Raw genomic sequence first — 5,690 nt, 5'->3', positions numbered from 1 at the left:
GTGGAATATAACAAATAGTGAAAAGAGACTATATAAGGGAAAGGAGGGAAACTGAGTGGGGGAAAATTAGAAAAGGAGACAAACCATTTATTAATGCTTCTGCTGCATCTGTTGACAGGATCATATGATTCTTATCCTTTCTTTTATTAATGTGGTATATCATGTTGGTTGATTTGTAAATATTGATCCACCCCTGGAGCCAGGAACAAATCCCACTTGATCGTGGTAAATAAATCTTTTAATGTACTGTTGGATTTGATTTGCTGGTTATTACATTGAGAATTCTTTCTTCCATCTTCATCAGGGATATTGACCTATAATTCTCCTTTTTTTAAAAAAAAGAGTTTATTTATTTATTCATGAAAGACAGACAGAGAGAGAGAGGCAGAGACACAGGCAGAGGGAGAAGCAGGCTCCATACAGGGAGACCGACGTGGGACTCGATCCCGGGACTCCAGGATCATGCCCTGGGCTGAAGGCAGGCTCTAAACCACTGAGCCACCCAGGGATCCCATAATTCTCCTTTTTAATGGAGTTTTTCTTTGGCTTTGGAATCAAGGTATTGCTGACCTCATAGAAGTAGTTTGCAAGTTTTTTTTCCATTTCTAATTTTTGGAACAATTTGAGAATAATAGGTATTAATTCTTCTTTAAATGTCTGGTACAATTCCACTGGGAAGCCATCTGTCCCTGGACTTTTGTTTGTTGGGAGATTTTTGATTACTGATTCAGCTTTTTTGCTGGTTATGGGCCTGTTTAAATTTTCTTTTTATTCCTGTTTAAGCTTTGGTAGTTTGTATGTTTATAGGACTTTGATGAGTGGGAAATATCAGAGAGGGTGAGAGAACATGAGAGACTCCCAACTCTGGGAAACGAACAAGGGGTAGTGGAAGGGGAGATAGATGAGGGGATGGGGTGACTGGGTTTCGGGCACTGAGGGGGGCACTTGACGGGATGAACACTGGTGTTATACTGTATGTTGGCAAGTCTAACTCCAATAAAAATATACAAAAAAGGGAATTTGTTTACTTCTTCCATGTTACCCAGTTTGTTGGCATGTAATATTTCATAATAATATCTTATAATTGTTTGTATCGCTGTATTATTGTTATTGCTTCTCTTTCATTCACAATTTTATTTATTTGGGTCCTTTCTCTTTTCTTTTTGATAAGTATGGCTAAGGGTTTATCAACTTCATTAATTCTTTCAAAGCACCAGTTCTTAGTTTCATTGGTGTGTTCTGTTTTTTTGTTTCTATATCATTTATTTCTGCTCTACTCATTATTATTTCCCTTCTTCTATGGCTTTAGGCTTTATTATTTGCTGTTCCTTTTCTAACTCTTAGGTGTGAAGTTAGGTTGTGTATTTGAGGCTTTTCTTGTTTCTTGAGGTAGGCCTGTATTGCAATATACTTCCCTCTTCAGACTGCCTTTGCTGCATCTCAAAGGTTTGGGACTATTGTGTTTTCATTTTCCTTTGCTTCCAAGTATTTTTAAATTTTCTTTTTTTTGTATATTTTTTTTATTGGAGTTCTATTTGCCAACATATAGTATAGCACCCAGTGCTCATCCTGTCAAGTGCCCCCCTCAGTGCCTGTCACCCAGTCACCCCATCCCCCCACCCACCTCCACTTCCACTACTTTTTTTTTTAATTTTTTTTATTTATTTATGATAGTCACAGAGAGATAGAGAGAGAGGCAGAGACACAGGCAGAGGGAGAAGCAGGCTCCATGCACCGGGAGCCCGACGTGGGACTCGATCCCGGGTCTCCAGGATCGTGCCCTGGGCCAAAGGCAGGCGCCAAACCTCTGCGCCACCCAGGGATCCCAACTTCCACTACTTTTAAAATTTCTTCTGACTTTCCTGATTAACCCATTTATTCTCTAGTAGGATGTTTTAACCTCCATGTGTTTTGGTCTTTGCAAATTTTTTCTTATAGCTAACTTCATGTTTCATAGTGTTGTGTGAAAATATGCATGATATCATCTCAGTCTTTTTGTACCTGTCGAGGCCTGATACATAAACCATTACGTGATCTATTCTGGAGAATGTTCCATATGCATTCAAATAGAATGTATTCTGCTGCTTTAGGATGAAATGTTCTGAATACTATCGTTAAATCTATCTGGTGGAGTGTGTCATTTAAAGCCTTTGTTTCCTTGTTGATTTTCTGCTTAGATGATCTGTCCATTGCTATAAATAGGGTGTTAATGCCCCCTACTATTATTGTATTATTATTATTAATGAGTTTCTTTATGTTTGTTATTAATTGATTTATATGTGTTCTCCCAAGTTGGGGCATAAATATTTACAATTATTATATCTTCTTGATGAATAGAGTCCTTAATTATGATATAATACCCTTCTTCATCTCTTGTTACAGTCTGTTTTGAAATCTAGTTTGTCTGATATAAGGATGACTACTTCAGTTTTCTTTTATGTCCATTAGCATAATAGATGATTCTCCAATCCCTCACTTTCAATCTGCAGGTGTCTTGAGGTCTAAAATGAGTCTCTGGGGATCCCTGGGTGGCGCAGCAGTTTGGCGCCTGCCTTTGGCCCAGGGCGCGATCCTGGAGACCCGGGATCGAATCCCACGTCGGGCTCCTGGTGCATGGAGCCTGCTTCTCCCTCTGCCTGTGTCTCTGCCTCTCTCTCTCTCTCTGTGTGACTATCATAAATAAAAATTTGTTAAAAATAAAATAAAATAAAATAAAATAAAATAAAATAAAATAAAATGAGTCTCTGGTAGGCAACATGTCCATTCTAATACCCTATGTATTTTTGTTGGAACATTTAGTCTGTTTATATTAAGAGTGATTACTCAAAGTTATGAATGTAGTGCCATTGTGTTACTTATAAAGTTCATGTTTATGGTGGTGTTATCTGTTTCTTTCTAGTTTTTGTTGTTTATGGTCTTTTTCTCCTCACTCAAAGAGTCTCCTTTAATGTTTCTTGCAAGGCTAGTTTAGTGGTCATGAAATCCTTCAGTATTTGTTGGTCGGAGAGACTCTATTCCTCTCCTATTCTGAATGACAGTCTTACTGGATAAAGTATTCTTGGCTGCATATTTTTCTCATTCAGCACATTAAATATATCATGCTGCTCCTTTCTGGTCTGGCAAGTTTCTGTGGATTGATGAGTCATGAACCTAATCTGTCTTCCTTTGTAGGTTAAGGACATTTTTTTTTCCCTTGCTGCTTTCAGGTTTCTTTACTTTTCTGTGTATTTTATGAATTTGACTATGATATGTCTTGGTTATGGCCAACTTTTGTTGACTTTAATGGGAGTTCTCCTGTGCTTCTTGGATACCGATGTCAGTGTCCCTCCTCAGATTAGGGAAGTTTTCAGCTATAATTTTTTTGAATAAACCATCTGCCCCTTTTTCTCTCTCTTCAACTTCTGGGACTCCTATGATATAAATATTGTTACACCTTAAGGAGTCACTTAGTTCACTAAGTCTACCTTCATGGTGCATTACCTTTCTTTCCCTCTTCTTTTCAGCTTCATTATTTTCCATAATGTTATCATCTGTATCACTGATCCATTCCTCGGATTCCTCCATTCTCGTTTTTAATGCCTTCATTTGAGTTTGCATCTTGGGTATAGTATTTTAAATTTTGGCCTGATTACATTTTAGTTCCTTTATCTCTGCAGTAAGGGATTCTCTACTGTCTTCTATGCTTTTTTCAAGCCCAGCTAGCAAACTTGGGGAACTATTCTTCAGGAAATCAGGTGCAGGATGTGCCCTGGACAGGTCATGCTGGAGATACTGTTTACTGGTATCTTTCATTGTAATTGTTGGGAAGACCTGTACTGTCCCATACTCTGTATTTTTATTCATGAACTGTTCTGGGGCAAAAAGTTTTATGCCCTGATTGATCTGATGAAGATGTTTTATGCGTTCTGGTATTTCTAAAATCTAATACTTTATTTTATCTATAGGAGCTTTAATAACCTTTATTTGTTGACTTTATTGTAAGAAAACAAAACATGGAATACCCAAACATTTTAGGGATATTTTCCCTGTGTTCATTCATTGTAGGAAACTGTGAGAAGAGGGAACCAGGGGTAATAGAGTTGTGGATATAGTGATAATTTCTAAAATGTTTTTCGTGGCACCTGGGTGGCTCAGGCTGTTAAGTGTCTGAATCTTGATTTCAGCTCAAGTTATGGTCTCAGGGTCATGGGATTGAGTCCTGGTGTCAGGATCTGTGTTCAGCCTGGAGTCTGCTTGAGATTCTCTCTCTCTTTTTCCCTCTACCCCTCTCCCCACGCTCTCCCTATAGTTAATAAATCTTTGAAAAATAATAAATTAAAAATTTTTTCATTGCAAAAATGCCACTGGTTTCATAATACCATAAGGAAATCTCCAAATTGGGGGAATTACTCCCTTGGCTTTCTTTGATACGAATTAGGAGGGATTTCAGGGGTTTAAGGTTACTTAAAAAAGAGACATTATCCCAGATTATCTGGTGGATCCAGAGTGATTCCATGAGCCCTCAAATGAGAAAAAAGTCAGAGAGATTTGATAGAAGAGGAAATCAGAGATCTGAAGCATAAGGATTTAACAGACTATTGCTGTCTTTTAAGCTGAAGTGGAGGTGGGCCCATATGGAAACCCTAAGAAGGAAATGAATTATGCCAGCAACCTAAAGATTATGGAATTGGATTCTTCCCCCACAGGCTGGGAACACCTTGATTTCAAATAGTGATACCTTAAACAGAGTACCCAGCCAAGGTCCCCCATGTTTTCGATGTAAGTAGTGTTAGAAAATAAATTTGTGTCTTGTTGTTAAACTCCTGCTAAGGAGTTGCATCAATGCAAGGGGCTAAATATTTATTCCCCCAGATCCTCAAATCACATGGTAAAGTCTAATACTCAGCTTGATGGCATTTGGAGAAGGGGCTTTGGGGAGATGTATAAGTGATGAGGATGAGCTCCCCTGAATGAGAACTTCACCATGTAAAAACGACCCCAGAGAGCTCATTGGCCCCTTCCATCATGGGAGTACTCAGTGGTAGGGTGGCCACCTAGGAGCAGGAACTGGGCACAGGAGATGGTCGTTCTGAAAACTTCCCAGGTGATCCTAACAGGAATCTAGCCCTGAGGACCACTTAGCCAGACATTGCCTGCCAAAGTGTTGTGTGTATGTGAATCTCCTGAATCCTCATTTCAACTGAGTCTACAGGAGAACCCCACTCCAGCAGACTGAGATAGATGGCAGTTGTGGGACCATAACATTTCAACATGGTCTCTGGGGTACTGATGCTTCACTCCCCAGAACTCTGTTTCCCCCAGCATCCCCCCACTCCAATCCCTCTTTAGGTAGCACTAGAGAAAGGAAGCAGGGCACACTTGATCCCATGCAAGCTACTGCCACATTTCAACACAAATACTGTAGGTTCCTTGCATTTTATCAAATGAAAGGGAGGGAAGTGAACCAGGACTGGTGATTCCTGTGGGGATAGAAGGGCCACTCTAGTGAAAAGCTAGAGGATCCCATCAGCCAAGGCTGGGTATACCATTGCAGACACCAGGTCCCCTGAGGGGCAGGGCGGGTCTTTGTGGGTGGCCTCTGCACAAGCAGGAACTTGGGTATCGTGTGTGGGTGTGGCTACTGCCTCCCTGGGCCTGTGCACATTTCCTACCAGGATCAGTGTTTTCCCAAGTGGCTTCTGCCCACAGTC

This window comes from Vulpes vulpes, chromosome 1 (genome assembly GCF_048418805.1).
Source record: "Vulpes vulpes isolate BD-2025 chromosome 1, VulVul3, whole genome shotgun sequence".
In the NCBI taxonomy this organism is placed as follows: domain Eukaryota; kingdom Metazoa; phylum Chordata; class Mammalia; order Carnivora; family Canidae; genus Vulpes; species Vulpes vulpes.
Note: the sequence above shows the minus strand (reverse complement) of the source record.